Source organism: Gymnogyps californianus, unplaced genomic scaffold (genome assembly GCF_018139145.2).
Source record: "Gymnogyps californianus isolate 813 unplaced genomic scaffold, ASM1813914v2 HiC_scaffold_210, whole genome shotgun sequence".
NCBI classification, from domain to species: Eukaryota; Metazoa; Chordata; class Aves; order Accipitriformes; family Cathartidae; genus Gymnogyps; species Gymnogyps californianus.
The window spans coordinates 38,914-56,414 of record NW_026114091.1 but is presented as its reverse complement, the minus strand read 5'-3'; the positions used below and the strand labels follow the sequence as shown (position 1 = coordinate 56,414).

Here is a 17,501-nt window from a genome sequence, read left to right as displayed (position 1 = left end):
CGCACAGACATCTATAGAGAAATCGTACTGTGCATTTTGATACCCCACTTAAAAAGTCTGCCACCATAGGAGAACTAGAAAAAAATTAGGTTTCTCCTTGTTCCCCTTCCCCTCAGCATTTTTTCTCTCTCAAGGAATAGAGGGAATGGAAAAACACTGCCTTTGAATCACCAACTATCTTCAAGATTTCTCCATCATTTTTCTTAAGTCTACTATCCTTGCTACATCCTACAGGGTCTGCTCTAAAAATCAAATGTACTCAGTAGATTTGTGATGTCCTTAATCTTATGAAAAGGACACTACTCAACAATGCTAAATATATCATAGAACCCACTCTTACTAAGACTGATAGCTTAAATACCTACAGTACACTCAAACCCTATCAGCTTGAAAGAGAATTCACATTTTGTAGTTTTTTAATTTGAAAGGAAAAATGGTGTTCAACTTCTTAAGCCTGGGAATCTTAGAAATACACCAGTTTATGTGCACATACAATGTTTAACAAAATTCAATTAAAAACTGTTTACTGCTGAAACAGTTCCCTACTTAAGCAGCTGCTGAAAAATGCTGTCACTAGCAATTAAGTATAAGGCAGAGAAATTAAGATGTTACCATTGCATAAAAAAAAAAAAATCTCCAAAATCAGCTTCCACTTCTCAATGTGGAATCAAAAAAATCTTCCTTTTTCTATTAACAGCAGAGGAAGCAAAAAAATTAATAAACATATTTCCTCATGCAATCTATCATTCTTTATACACAGAAAATCACACACACTCATGAAACAAATTTGTAAACTCTAGCCAGGAGTCAATTTACATTTATTCTTTCAACCTTACAGCAAGAGGAAAAAAAAAACAACAAAAAACATTCTGCTCTTTATTTTTTAACACAGGTTATTTTCAGCTTTCATTAGGCTCTTCCATACAAGAGGGAAGGCTAGAGTTTTTTCATATTTTTTGAAAGGGAAATTGGACATACAAATCTTGTTTATGCTCATTTAGAAGCCTTGTAAAAATTCTTGTAGCTGTGCAACTATTTCTGTATCCACTGTTTCCATAAGTGCATGAAAACCTTGTTCTCCCAGTAATTCCTGCTGTGCCTTTAGCTTCTCATAGATGAACTGCTGCAATGACACAGTGTGTACAGGGTCCTTCAGTGCAAGCTGTGGAAAACATGTAAGAGAAAAAAATAATAATGCACTAAAAAAATACTCTGCGACTTACTCATCTCTTTTATAACCTCAGCCCAAGAAAGAAATCTTCTGCTTTTCTTTGTACTTAATTGAGAAACAAGAGGAAAAACTCCTGTAAAGCAAAAAAAATTAATTATCATCAAACACAAATGTCAGTTTAAAACTATTTGAAAACAGTCTCAAATCATGGACCCAGTCTGTTGTAAGATTTCACCCTTCTATAAGATAAAACAATTTCAAAGCTGCTTTGTTAATTACTGCTGAATGAGTTTCCCATAACTTCTAAGAAACACATCAGATGTTACCATGATAAGCACTTTAGAGATGGCATGAACTATGGTCAGTTAGATTTTATTAGTAAGGAAACAAAACAAAAATAATTGAACTGGTTTAGATTTATATGACAAACAACAGCTAAAAAAATTGTCCATATACGTAAAGAATAACACACTTTTGGGCAGGGAGGGAAAGAGTATTGCTCTCTATTTCCACATATTAACTGCTTAAAAGCAGTTTTTGCTTAAAAGCAAAAAGAGGTAAATGAAAGGCCTACATTGACAGAGGGCCTATTTATAATTTTAAAATCAGAAGAGAGGTATGGACAGGCTAAGGACATGGATAGTTACGCAGCATTTGTCTTTCAGCCCACCAGGCTGGATGAAGGGGGATGGGAGGTAAGGACACCTGGAGCTTGCAGCATCATAAAGAAGGAGGATGTTGAAATAAACATGAAATTACTGCAGACCCATGATAATCTGCTCATCTTAGTATCAAAACTAAACAACACTACTATTTATGCTGGAAGGTCAGGAAACAAAATATAATGCTAGATCTCAAAGCCCACTGAAATAGGAGACACTTCTGAGTTTGTAATACCCTGCTATACTGCTATTTCCAAATAAGTGAGGCATGTTAAACTTGCACAACTGCTCTTTCTTTATTCCCTCATTCTTATTTCATACAATTTATGGCATAAGTTTGCTGCATTATTACAGCATTATCTTATCAGCCACCATGTAAAAATCCAAAGTGAAAAGTACAGAGGATTTTCCTGTAGACAATGGATACAGCTGATCCCATTAAATTTCAGTAACATGTACATTTTTTGATCAAATTCCTTGTTGAGTTGAATCAGAACTAGGAAATAAGGCATTTAATTCTTCTCTGATCAGAAGCTATGGGATACAATTAGTATCACATGGAATTTATATCAAATGGGAATGCAATATAGGAAGTATGCTTATTTAATAAACTACCTGGCCTGACAAATGAATTTGAACATAGACACATCATCAATAAGAGCATAGATGGGCTACTGCCTGAACCAGAGCATTCATTTTTTTGTAGCAGTAGTAAGCTTAGGTCATTCTCACCAAATGAGCTGCGTTATTTTTCTAACATTCGTGGATGAATTTTCTAATAAAAAGTTTCTTCAAAGAAAAAAATAATATTGCACATTCATAACTAATTTATACATGCCATAATGATGCATACTTTGAGATAAAAACTACAATAAAACATGAAGAGAATCCTTTCCATTTTGGCATGATACAAAAAAGTAATATTTGAATTTTAATACGGAGTAAAAGACTTTAAACCTTAAGAATATTTATTTATTTATTAAACAATATTATTCACAAAATGGGGGAAAACTGATTGAAACAACCACATAAATATAAGACAAAGAAAGAGTAAAACATCCAAAAACATTGTAATTACCACAAAAGATAAGTTAAAGTCTTATTTCTTATGAACAACTCCAGTGAATAAGCAGGGTGCTTCTTAGCATATTCCATCAGTGCCTGCAAGTTCTTCTTTCTTATTATGGTCACCTCACTGTTGTGGTTTAACCCCAGTCAGCAGCCAAACACCACGCAGCCGCTCCCTCACTCCCCCCCTGCTCCCAGTGGGATGGGAAGGAGAATTGGGAAAGAAGGCAGAACTTGTGGGTTGAGATAAGAACAGTTTAATAACTAAAGTAAAATATAATACTAACAATAATAATAATGAAATATAATAATAATAATAATAATAATAATAATATATGAAAAGGAATATAACAAAAAAAGGGGGGGGGGGGGGAAGGAAAAGAAACCCAGTGATGCACAATGCAATTGCTCACCACCGCTGACCGATGCCAGAGCAGCGATCCGCCCCTCCCGGCCAACTCCCCCTGTTTATATACTGGGCATGACGTTCCATGGTATGGAATATCCTTTGGCTAGTTCAGGTCAGCTGCCCCAGCTATGCTCCCTCCCAGCTTCTTGCACACCTGCTTGCTGGCAGAGCATGGAAACTGAAAAGTCCTTGGCTGAAGATAAGCGCTACTTAGCAACAACTAAAACATCAGAGTGTTATCAACATCATTCTCACACTGAATCCAAAACACAGCACTGCACCAGCTACTAAGAAGAGAGTTAACTCTGTCCCAGACTAAACCAGGACACTCACCTTTCATACTGTAAATCTCAATCATTCCCTCAGTATTCCTAATATTGGCTTCTTAGCCTTTGATCCTTCACCATTTTCTAATATCCAGCTATTTTACATTTCAAAGGTAAGATATGATCTTTTTATTACTGATTCCTAAATTACACTCTTTGAAAAGGGGACTAATTGCAATAATAATTTAGTATTCTATAGTAATTCTTCTCAGTATATGCAATCTGGTCTCTAAAACATAAACAGACTTTTCAAATTGAAATACTCTAACAATTTCTAAACCACAGCTACTGTAATCAAGATTTGCCAATGTTAGTGATATCCTTTTGTAACAGTGTTAGCACAATCTACAGGGTAAAAAAAGATCATCTTGCCAAGCAAAGAAACTACCAGTTTCTGAACAATTTGCATTTCTTAACCGATGATTGTAATTTGGGACATATAACACATTTCTAATTAGTTAGTTTCAGTAATTTCATAGCTCTAAACAGTCATGTATAAAATGAATGTAGGGAATTTCGCACAGAAAAACAGATATTAAAATTGCCATAGACAAGTTTTCTCATACTTGTGACCCTGATACAGCAGCATGCATGACAAAGTCACCTTGGGAAACACCTCCAAAAAGCCATTCTTCAACAACCTTTTTACCCACAACCAATTAATCTACATATTTAGTTAACTGTATGACTTATGTGACCTACTATAAACCCTTGTTTAAGTTAAAGTACTCAGTATTAGAAAGGGAAGTCAGAACGATTTGCCTTAAAAATATCAAGTTCAAGTATTTTTTCTTTCTACTCTACCAAGACAAATTAATCTAATTAGTAATTTCATATTACAAAGTTTATTCCCCTGATATCTAAAAAAGAAAAAAAGAAAATAAAAGGAAACAGACTTCAAGTCAATGGTAAACAAACCTCTCATTTCTTATATGTCAATGTTCACTAATAAGCCTCAACTTTAAGTCCAAATTTTTTCCTAATTTTAACAAGCTACTAGAATACAACTATGCATGTAATGCTGTTCTAGCATCTGAACGGTGGTTTTCAAATTCTGAACAGAAGTGCTGTATTGTTTTGAAAATAAAGGATTTGAATCCTTGCTTATTTGCAAAGCTTGCTGGAACTTCAAGACTGAGCTATCTCTAGCATCTCTTATAATAATAATTATAGATCTGCTCTCTAGCATCTCTTAGAGGTGCTAACCCTCTAGCACCTGCCTCATGACAGGTGACGATGGGTTTCCAAATAATCCTCTGAATCATCTCTGCAATACTACTGAAAAGTAATCCTGAAAAAATAACCAAAGTGAAGAAGATGACAAAACTTAATATATTACAGAATTCAAAGTTAATCTTTTTTATTCCTAACTTAGCTGCTAGATTTGCACAATGCAGAGAGTTATAGAAACAGGCTACCGTATGCACTACAACACTGATACATAATTACACTGATATCAGAAGTATTCTAATTCCACATTTTCTTTTTCATAAAACTTCAGTGAAGTTAGTCAACTTTATATGTAGTCTTTCCATTAGATAGGAAAGTAACTGAAACATTTCTGATGCATATTTACCAACATATGTTCTATCAGGACAAGTGAGAAATTGTACAAAACTCTGTTTAGTTTATTGCAACAAGCATAAACCCATCCCTCACAGTTCAAAGCAGCAGCACTGTAAGCCAGTAGGGACTTTTGTAATACGATTAATGCTTGCTGCTAGAAGCAGCATCCAGTATCTCTAAGCCAAATGGGACTTAGAGTCTTCAGACTTAATTAAGGCGTCAATACACTGAGTTGATTTCATTCAGATAGTCATGTGTCCTGGTTTTGGCTGGGACAGAGTTAACTCTCTTCTTAGTAGCTGGTACAGTGCTGGGTTTTGGATTTAGTGTGAGAATGATGTTGATAACACTCTGAGGTTTTAGTTGTTGCTAAGTAGCGCTTATCTTCAGCCAAGGACTTTTCAGTTTCCCATGCTCTGCCAGCAAGCAGGTGTGCAAGAAGCTGGGAGGGAGCATAGCCGGGGCAGCTGACCTGAACTAGCCAAAGGGGTATTCCATACCATGGAATGTCATGCCCAGTATATAAACAGGGGGGAGTTGGCCGGGAGGGGTGGATCGCTGCTCGGGCATCAGTCAGCAGGTGGTGAGCAATTGCATTGTGCATCACTGGGGTTTTTTTCTTTTTTTTTCCTCTTCTTTTTTTGTTATATTCCTTTTCATTACTATTATTATTATATTTCATTATTATTATTGTTAGTATTATATTTTACTTTAGTTATTAAACCGTTCTTATCTCAACCCACGAGTTTTACCTTTTTTCCCAATTCTCCTCCCCATCCCACCGGGAGCGGGGGGAGTGAGGGAGCGGCTGTGTGGTGCTTGGCTGCTGACTGGGGTTAAACCACGACATCATGTCAAAAATATTTCGAATAAATTAAAAAGTTTCCTGCAACAATAATAAATTTGCTTTCCTTTCACTCTACATTTTTGGAACTTGCATTCAGAACTAACAAAAAAATGAAATAGCTTGGTATATTAGTTTGTCGACAATATTAGACAATCAGCTGCAGTCTTAGCTGAATAAGCAAGCAAAATCATCATTTTGGAAGAACAGTAAGCACTGTTCTTTATTCGCTGTATTTTCGTTATGACAAAATTAAAATAGTATCTGGTTTAAGAGAAGACCCTTAAGATGTTGTCAGACTATTCTATTTGTTTTCTGGAGGAAAAAATCATCCTCTTGAAAATTGAGTCTCCAGCTTGCTAAGCGCTGAGCATCCAACATCGTTCTAGCACAGAACACAACCATATCAGTATTAACACTGGCTACATAGTCTGTAAACACTGGGGTCAGGGACCATCTTTTTGAATGTAAGTATGTATGCTGAATTCCTAGCTGTGTGGCCAGAGTTTTTTTGATTGAAATGCTCCTGATTCTGAGAAGAGCAAACCACACATTTTCCAGTTAAAAAACCAAACCAAAACAAACCACCCCAAACAAAACAAACCACCAAAACCAAACAAACTAGAAAATTCCAACAGTTCCTTAGCCAAAACAGCTAAACACAGAAAACAGAAGCTTGGCGTTACTGAAATATGCTTTAAGCTGTTCAGTGAAAACTTGATTCGACTAGCTTTTGAATCTAGTTACTTTACAAATTGATCTTGAACCTGGACACAGGTTGGGGCTGGACTGAAGAAACAAATCTTCTACCTCACTGGTTGTAAAAAGCAGTTTGAAGGAGAAAAGCAGTACAGAGGTTTTAGAGAACAACCATTTCCCATTCCTCCAAACTCCACTCGCCAGCATCGATGGCATTCTGCAGAATTATCAGTTGTTTGAAACCAGTATTTGTTAGGTGGAACTCTTTCCTCAACATCTTTAGACAACACTACTGTCAAAAATCACACTGTTTCCAATATACAATTATATATTATTCCATACTAAAACAGTGATCTAATCATGACAAACAAATAATACAAGCCAGTGGAATGGCATTAGAATGCAAGAACAGGCAATAAAAGTCTAATAAAACTCAAAAAAAGTGTGTTGGTGATATCTGAATTAAATTGTTGAAAAGATTTCCAGACCTTGAGATATTTCTTCAGTTTAAGTATGGATACTTTGATACTAAAGAGGGAGCAAGAATGCACAAAATTATACATATTTACCATGATGGTTAGTACCTTGTGACTGTGATGCTCTGGGAAAGACTGGAAAAATCATTTAAAGAGGGAATGTATACTTTAGTTTTAACAGTGATCTAAGATTATAAAATGGAGCCAGACAATACGAAAGGCTCCTAATATCAAAGCTTTTTAACAGATTCCATTGGGACTTGGATTACATCTGTGGCTAATTTGTAGATTAAGTGTATAGGGAGAAATTATACCCCAAACAACTCAGTAAAAGTATTGCTTTTAGTAAACCACAATCATTCAGTTCCATGTTTTGCATTTACTCAATGTCAAGCAGTTCAGAGACTATTTTATTCTACAGCATTTGTACACTGCAGTTTTCTGTGTGAGGAACCCGTTTCCCTGAAGTCTTACAAAAATAAAGTAAATTATGAAACATTCACAGATTAGGTCAGACAAAAATAGCACAATTGCATGGTATCTAATCCAGATATATTAATCTAAATCTATGCTCCTTATTGAGAGTTCTTTACATTAGAAAAAGGTTCTATGCAAGCACATAGATCAATAGCTGTTCAGGTAAAACACATAATCCAATATAATATTGTTTTAAATATGAGAAATTTGGCCTGCCATGACATTTTGGTAAGCTTTAGCCCCCTGCATTTTTCAATAAACTCTTTTTATAGTGTCTTAGTATTATAATGTCCAGATTTTGTGAACATATGATGTTTATTTTGGCAACATTTTCCAAGACTCAAAGGAATACAGAAGCATAAGCACTGTGGCGGCAAAGATTGTCATCAAAGCATTTTCCTTTTTTCATTCAAGAGATAAATTTTCCAAGAACAATAGATGAACCAAATTCCAAGGGAAAGAATTTAGTCTGACACAAGTGAATCACATAATCGGTTCTATAATTGAATAATAGATCTAAAACTTACCTTTTTTTTCCTTTTGTCTTGTTCTGTGGGAGGTTCTTCATCTTCTGTTACTTTGGGCTCTTCAAAATGAGACATCAACATGCAGCTAAGAATGGGAATAAGAATAGTTTTAACATACACTATCATTAAAAATTATTTTAAAGCACTTCTAAAAACACAGGACAGATATGAGGGAGTTTGATGAAAATCAGGCAATCTCTGTTAGCAAGTCTTTTTTTTTTTTCCTGAGGACAGTGAATCTAAAGCAGCATTCTGTATCCTATTGATATGAAAACCAAAGTGGCACATATGCAAAACTAGCAAAGATTTCTCATTACATTCATGGTTTTTTCCGTGAGATCTTTAACAAGAGGATCTGAAAACTCATATGGTCACTGCTATTGGTTCTAGACACTAAAATCTGCAAGACACTGAACACTAAATGTTTAGGTGGACAGAAATGAGTTAGCTTCTGCAGTCATTTATTTAAAGGGTTTTTTTCTAGGCAGATAAACAAGGCTTTTAAACTTATTTTTTTTGTTTTGCTCCACCCCCAACTGATAGGTAACAATATGCACAAGTAAGAGTAATATTTTAATTATTATTTTTGTGGTAAGTATATGTCCTGGTTTCGGCTGGAATAGAGTTATTTTTCTTCTTAGTAGCTGGTATAGTGCTGTGTTTTGGACTTAGTGTGAGAATATTGTTGATAACACTCTGATGTTTAGTTGTTGCTAAGTAGCGCTTATCTTAAGCCAAGGACTTTTCAGTTTCCCATGCTCTGCCAGCAAGCAGGTGTACAAGAAGCTGGGAGGGAGCATAGCCGGGGCAGCTGAACCAAACTAGCCAAAGGGATATTCCATACCATGGAACATCATGCCCAGTATATAAACTGGGGGGAGTTAGCTGGGAGGGGTGGATCGCTGCTCGGGTGTTGGTCAGCGGGTGGTGAGCAATTGCATTGTGCATCACTTGTCTTTCTTGGGTGTTATTTTCTTTTTTTGTTATATTCCTTTTCATTACAATTATTATATTATTATTCTTAGTTAGTAGTGTATTTTATTTTACTTTAGTTATTAAACTGTTCTTATCTCAACCCATGAGTTTTACTTTTTTTTTCCTCCTCCTCCCCATCCCACTAGGAGGGGGAGGGGGAAGCGGCTGCGTGGTGCTTAGTTGCTGGCTGGGGTTAAACCACGACAGTATAAAAAGAGAAACTATGAAAAAAACTAGTTTAAATGCCAGAGTTTTTTCTGTCTCTTGAAATAGTTTGAATGGACTTTATAAAGACATTGGTGAAATCTATCCTATAGCAAACATGCTTTCCATTCACCTTGCATTCTCTACGTTGGAAGAATGCACAAATATTCTATCACTTTAGCAAATTTTTCCTAGAAAATCTGCTTTAAAACACAAAAGGATGTAAAATCACTCAGGTGACAGCAACTTGCCACTGTGCATTAGCTATGTTTTATGGCAGGAAGACACAATCCACATATTACAAAGTGCCAGGACAGATGCACATTATCGCTCATTTTCAGCTCTATACTAGTGTGCATTTTTAATTGCTGCATTTAGCTACAGGAACATTTCACCTGCTAGTGAAGTTGAATAACTTGCTTTAAAGGATACTAAAAAAAGTTGTGATTTTATGTGAAAACGTTCAGATTTACTCTGTTCATATATTCAGTTCTCTATTAACAGGTGTTTAGAGCTGAATGAAACACTTGCTAAATAGCATGGCAGAAGAGTCAAACGTTAACACAGAAGCCATTTCCAACAAAGAGATTAGTTATTTCAAAACACTACAGCAAATCTTATGTCTCCTCATAAATGGCATGATTTCTTGCAACTCAGTTTAAAGAAAAAGGAGACAAAAATATGTCAATTGCCAAAACATACAAAATGAAATGAAATTTTTCAGACCTCAATAAATTTTAAGTACCACAAAAAGTAATTCAAAAAACTAAAGGAGGAGGGAATAAAAAATAAAAAATAAAAAAAGAGAAGCAAGATGATAAAATTGGGAAATATGTAAATATTGGTGAGACAAGACTAGAGCAATGGAATGCTCCTCTTTCCAGAAAATCTGAGGTCCGTAAAGCTTTCTTGTAATTATCATTACAATGCAAAACATAAATGCTAGGAAACCTGGCTGAGTGTAATCCCTTTGTATTGTAAGCCAGGGCACTGTGTAATCATTTTCATAACCTGATCAAAATTCCATCTAAAAACTGGCAAGACCTTTATCTCTGCGTTTGTATTTGGAAAAGCTCTTCTAGAATCTCATTGCTCTAACTACAACAGTTTCTTCAAATTTCCAGTTTAAACGTATTCATGGTCAGCTTACACTTAAGCCAATGCTGTCATTTAATTTGTACAGTTTTCCTTGTGTGTGTTTACCCCCTCTTCATCCTTTATAGGCTGCAGTTCTATATTGCTTCAGCCTTGATTTTCCTATGCTAAACATGCATGTTGTTTTAGTCTCCACACTAAGGTAATTAGATATTATGATAATCAGTGGAGTACACAATTTTTTTCTGAACCAGTTCAGGCTTAAATTCATTCTTCTTCAACCTGGAGAGCCAGAATAGCACATATGACTCCAGATGAGTGCTCTCACTTTATTTACTTTCAGATGATGTTGGAATGTATAACACAAATGTCAGAATCTTTTGAACAGCCCATTCAGTATCCATCAACAGAAATATGTCCTTGGTTCAGTGTGTCTATATCTTATAAAGCAAAAACATGTCCAGAATTTGGAAAAGTACAGTGACAAGTTCTACAAGCCTTCATGCTTAAATATGAAATGAACTAGGACAAAGTTTTATTTATTTCTCTGTGAGAACTCTTTTCAACAAGTGCTGGCAAAGCAACATGTTTACAAATAGAAGGGACTCTATAATGTTGTTTCTGATAGTAAATAAAACACAGTGCCAAAGCACATTTCCAGACTTGTGAGTTAAATCTTCTATACTGATAAATAGTTAGGAAAAAAAAAAAAATGTACCTTTGCAAGCAATTCTTGGGCATAGTTCAGGTTTAGCATTAGTGTGGACCATTCTCAGCACACACTTGTGTGCAGACCACCTGTTTAGGAGGAGAACTTAATAGCTTGCATGCAGACTGTTCTGTGCCAGCTGGCTTCAGTGCCAGCAAACATCCCCTTAAGCAATTAATTAATTAGTCCAGATACAGTCTGTTCCATCACCAGGTAATTATCTGAAAGTTAGAAAATGTTTGATTCTTAGCACCCAGTAAATACTGTTATTAGAATATTATGTCTGTAGGGACATCCTGCAGAGCACCTGTTTTTTCTGCCTTACAACTCTCCATCATTCTAAAACTATGTAATCATTACAGAGAAAAAACAACATTAAGATCTCTGTCCAAAAAAACTACTTATTATTCAGTGCTTTTTACTTCTCCAGCTTTGATGCAATACCACCAATAACCTGGGAGTCAGTAGGAGACAAAGTGTGGTTCTGGGTGGCAGTACACTCTGAGCACCCTGACACCCACCACCCCTCCCTGCCATAAATGAACCCTTGCTCCTGGCTCTGGAAACAGCCTTTTGAGGTATGCCTGTAGCAGCAGGTGTGTTAAGTGGAACAATTGAAGGGGGAGAATTGTTCTTGTGGAATAGGTTTCCAAGTTCTCCAGGCCGTGAAGTACTGTACACTAGGTACACTCAATGAAGCCGAGGCATTTAGGAAAAATCTTGGTTAAACTCCAGATGACATATTCAAAGAAACTCTGAGCTACCACCTATCAACTTATAAGCCTGTTGAATTGCAATTTTAGATATAAAATAGTCAAGTGAGCAAAAAGCAAAGCTAAGCATATGAACATTTTAAGACCTCATTTAGTAGATAACTTAATAAACAATATAAAAATTATACTGATTGTCATTTTAAGCACTCCCTTCCCCCATTACAATTATTTTTCTTAAGACCAAGAATTTCCTGTCTTCCTAAAACCTCCACTATTGTGAAAACAGAACTCTTATGAGCATGTCTCAACCACCTACAGATTTTTCCAATCAAAAGACTACATATATAACAGTACTACTACTGTCAAACACACAAAAATTAATTAGATTTTCCACTTACTCTTTGTATGTTCCTGTTTCAGTATCTTCAGTCATAACATCATGCAGCCCTTCCACCGAAATGTTGATGATACCACAAAATTGATCTTGGATAACACTGGAAAAGAACAAAATTTATCTTGGATAACAATGGAAAAGAACAGGAAAGTGACTTAGCTAAAGGAACTAAACAGGAAGTTTGATCAATAACTGTAGAGCACATTTACTAAGCAGTATTTGCATTGCTTACTGCTTAGCTGAGCAGGCTATCAAGCAGCTAATTCAATTTTTTTTTAATTACACAAATGCCTTAAAGTTTTCAGAAATATGCAAGAAACATTAACTTTGAAAGTGTTTTTTCTTTAATAGAATGAAACCTTATGTGCCGCTGTTGAAAACATAGAAATAATTGCAAATTGAATAAAAGAAAAAATACATTAGCACAGGCCTCAAGAACTGAGTGGGGAAGGCATGCTCCTGCGAGTAGGGAGGTCAGGGTATTGCCTTCTATTGCTGTCCTGGTTTTGGCTGGGACAGAGTTAATTTTCTTCTTAGTAGCTGGTACAGTGCTGTGTTTTGGATTTAGTGTGAGAACAAAGTTGATAACACACTGATGTTTTAGTTGTTGCTGAGTAGCACTTAAGGACTTTTCAGTTTCCCATGCTCTGCCAGCAAGCAGGTGTGCAAGAAGCTGGGAGGGAGCAGAGCCGGGGCAGCTGACCTGAACTAGCCAAAGGGGTATTGCATACCATGGAACGTCATGCCCAGTATATAAACAGGGGGGAGTTGGCTGGGAGGGGTGGATCGCTGCTCGGGCATCGGTCAGTGGGTGGTGAGCAATTGCATTGTGCATCACTGGTGGGGTTTTTTTTCCCCTTTTTTTCCCCTCTTCTTTTTCTTGTTATATTCCTTTTCATTACTATTATTATTATTATATTTCATTATTCTTATTGTTAGTATTATATTTTACTTTAGTTATTAAACCATTCTTATCTCAACCCATGAGTTTTACCTTTTTTCCCAATTCTCCTCCCCATCCCACTGGGAGTGGGGGGGAAGTGAGGGAGCTGTGTGGTGCTTAGATGCTGGCTAGAGTTAAACCGTGACACTAAGTTAGATATAACTTTTAGAATAAAGCATACCTATTTGTAACAGTACTATTGCTTTATCTATAAATCCTTTATCTTCCATCTGGAATCCAAAATGTTTTATTAAATCAATAGCAACAGTTATACTGTTCTATCTCTGTCTGCAGAGTGTATTGGGTTTGCGTGGCAAGGTTTTGGTAGTGGGGGGGGCTACAGGGGTGGCTTCTGTGAGAAGATGTCAGAAGCTTCCCCTATGTAAGATAGAGCCAATGCCAGTCGGCTCCAAGATGGACCCGCTGCTGGCCAAGGCTGAGCCAATCAGTGACGGTGGTAGCGCCTCTGGGATAACATATTTAAGAAGGGGGGGGAAAAACCTGTACAGCAGCAATTGCGGCTAGAGAGTGGAATGAGAATATGTGAGAGAAACAGCCCTGCAGGCACCAAGGTCAGTGAAGAAGGAGGGGGAGGAGGTGCTCCAGGTGCCAGAGCAGAGATTCCCTGCAGCCCGTGGTGAAGACCATGGTGAGGCAGGCTGTCCCCTGCAGCCCATGGAGGTCCACGGTGGAGCAGATATCCACCTGCAGCCCATGGAGGACCCCATGCCAGAGCAGGTGGATGTGCCCTGAAGGAGGCTGTGACCCTGTGGGAAGCCCACGCTGAAGCAGGCTCCTGGCAGGGCCTGTGGACCCATGGAGAGAGGAGCCCACACTGGAGCAGGTTTGCTGGCAGGACTTGTGACCCCATGGAAAGGACCCACGCTGGAGCACTTCCTGAAGAACTGCAGCCCGTGGGAAGGACTCACATTGGAGAAGTTCGTGGAGGACTGTCTCCTGTGGGAGGGACCCCATGCTGGAGCAGGGGAAGAGAGAGAGGAAGGAGGGCAGCAGAGACAACGTGTGATGAACTGACCGCAACCCCATTCCCTGTCCCCTGCACCTCTCAGGGGGAGGAGTTAGAGAAGCCAGGAGTGAAGTTGAGCCCGGGAAGAAGGGAATGTTTTAAGATTTGGTTTTATTTCTCATTATCCTGCTCTGATTTGATTGGTAATAAATTAAATTAATTTCCCCAAGTCGAATCTGTTTTGCCCGTGACAGTAATTAGTGAGTGATCTCCCTGTCCTTATCTCGACCCATGAGCCTTTCATTATGTTTTCTCTCCCCTGTCCAGCTGAGGAGGGGAGTGATAGAGCAGTGGTGGGCACCTGGCATCCAGCCAAGGTCAACCCACCACACAGAGCAAAACTGCTCCTAATACAAAGACACTCCAGTAGCACAGCAGAGAGGGAGAACACGGGAGGTCTGGAGGGCAGAGCCTGGATACACTGCCATGGTGCCTCCTGCACTCTGTCAAAGCACACCCCGCTAGCAATCCCAGAGAAGCCTAGGAAATCTTAGAGATGAGAACTGCATGACGTGGCACAAAACTGCTGTGTACTCTAAGTTATATTTCATACTTGATCCAGGCACTTAAGACTCACTTTAGGCCACTTTTTGAAGTCAGCTTATCCAGACAGGCCTATGTACGTTCTAAAGTCACACCTTCAGTCCATGGCTTTAGTTTACTTCAGAATCCCCTGTGCAGATAAACACTTAGTGCAAACATGTGCGCAATAAATATCCCTCTCACTTAAGTACCTGAGATTACATCCTCAGTTTATCCATCACAGGGACTAAATACCTGCAATGTCCAGTCACATTAAAGGGGGAAATGGGAAACAACAAAATGAGATGGAAAGTTAGAGATTAAGCCTACAAATAGCAATGTAACTTATAAATCACGATATATACTATAATGAGATCTTCCACTCAGCAAAACAAAGATGACAATGCCCATCAACAGCCATAGTCAAGGAAGAGACACTACAAAAGAATCAAGTCACTTTGCCTACAATGATCTCACAGAAGAAGCACGAGTTCATGTAAGGGGCAATGTATCATCCAAATATCTTTGCCTATAATAATCCAAGCTGAAATGCACGAAGCACATGAGCAAAAGAAGCAAAAAACAAGGACACACTTTTGAAGAGGCTTTCTTCCAAATTCTGCCAAAAGAAACTTACATTTCTAAAGCTTTCAAAACTATTTTTAACCATATAACTGGGTTTTTATGTTTGAAATCTGTAAAATGCACAATATCAACAGAAATTTTCCTTTAATTTTTCAACTTGAGCTGACCAAAATTACCTAGAGTTGGGATGGAGGGGAATGTTTAAAAAAAAAAAAGACAAAAATTAACAATCTTCAATTCTATCAGAGTCAATACAATATCTAAAGTAAGTATCTCTTACAATATCTAAAGTAAGAAATCAGCAGAACCTGTAAAATTGGTCCATGGGCCAACTTTAGACAAAGCCTGTATCAGTTACAACCCAGAATTTGAACTGCATTTGGTTCTTCATTCTGAGACCATTAAACCAATAGGAAAACTAATTGTTCTTTAGAATGAATTATTTATTTTTCACATTTTAATTTTAACAACGATTCCTTGTCAATACAAGCATGAAGTCTGAGCAACAGCAATTTGTCAAATTCTGCATAAAATGACAGGTCAAAGTAATTAAAAGAACATACAAGCACTGCACCAAGTGCTGCCTTTCCAAACCACCTCTATTTTCTCACTGATCCATGTTAGATTAAAGCCAATATAATTCTGGTTATGAATATTAGCTAGCATAAAATAGTCATCCAACTCAATTTATGTATAGCAGAAAAACATGCAACAAGTTCAAAAACAGGTTCTAAAGTTATCCATCTTTAAAATTTATTAAAGCCAATTTTTGAAGAGGGATTTCATTCTCATAATCACTACAAAATTATGTTAAAGCTCACACAATGGAGGAAAACCAATTTTTAGCACTGCAATTATTCTTTTGAGCTTATATGAGTGAAACTATCTGTTTCCCTCCCACTGTGTATTTATCAAGTACCTCTTCTTGCAGGTCCTTTCTTCTTCTTTTATTCTCCACAGGTGGGCTATGATACAACTTTCTTGTTTTGTTTTCAAATACCTACTCGCCTTCTGCTCACATCATTCTCCAGATACAACCTCGGGTCAAAGTTATTCAGCTGCTAACCTACTGCTTGGGTAGCATATACATCAACATTTAATCTCATTTCACCTAGCTACATCTAGTAAGACCTGCTACAGACACCTTATTAACTTATCAGACCTCAAAACCCTTTTTTGTTTTTCTCATTATCATCCAGATTATCTCAAAATTTCTGATTATCTCAAATATTGCAGACTCCTCCTAGTATTTCATATTCCTGCCTAGGTAAAAAATCTTGATTTGCTGCTTCAGTTACTGAAAATTTCTCTGTTCCACAGAGTGCTACTCCACTCTCTCATAATAGCAACATTGATTGTTACAAAGGGGAGACACAGGCACAGAAATTGTAATACCAAATTAATAACCCAGCAAAAACATTCCTGTTTAATAAACCCACAGTACTAAACATTTATATATGCAAACATACATCACAATCTATTTCAAAATTATGAAGCTGTCATTGTAACTTATTTTCCTTTTTATTCTTGGCATTTATTATTTTTGATTAAATTATCAAGCAGGTTTTGCAACATGCTGATAAACAGTAAGTAGTAAAATTATTTTACCCATTGAGGATAAGAAAATAAATGTCTCCCTTTTATAAATCTTATTTGGCTTTAAACTCTAGTAAAATAATATAACAGAAAGCTCATATGAAACTAAGAGCTCATTTTGAGAAATTGTTAAGAGTAAATTTCTCACCTAGTAGTAAATAATTATTGCACCAATGAACTGCATTTGTCATGCAAACTGACAAGAAAAAAAAAAGTTTTCTACAGAGTGAGCAGTAAGCCTGTGAACAAAACAATAACATAAAAAAGGTTGGCCATCAATGAAATCCACAGATGTGATATGCTGAGGAAAAACTATATTTATAGCTTTAGCCTCTACTATTCACTGCAATATTTAGTAAACTGTTCAAACTAGAAAAGCAATAAGAAATGTACTCAATATGAATGCAATTGAAACCAAAAGATTTAAAGAACTCAAACCAAAATAATTTCCCAAATTTCAACCAGAATAACTAATTCACCTCTAGAAATTTATTCAAAACTAAATCCAATTGT

General features: G+C 36.8%; 1 pseudogene; it reads right to left on the bottom strand.

The window, feature by feature from the left end:
- Positions 1-997: 997 nt before the first annotated feature.
- Positions 998-17,501, bottom strand: part of LOC127028136 (importin-11-like) — a 50,715-nt pseudogene continuing 34,211 nt past the window's right edge.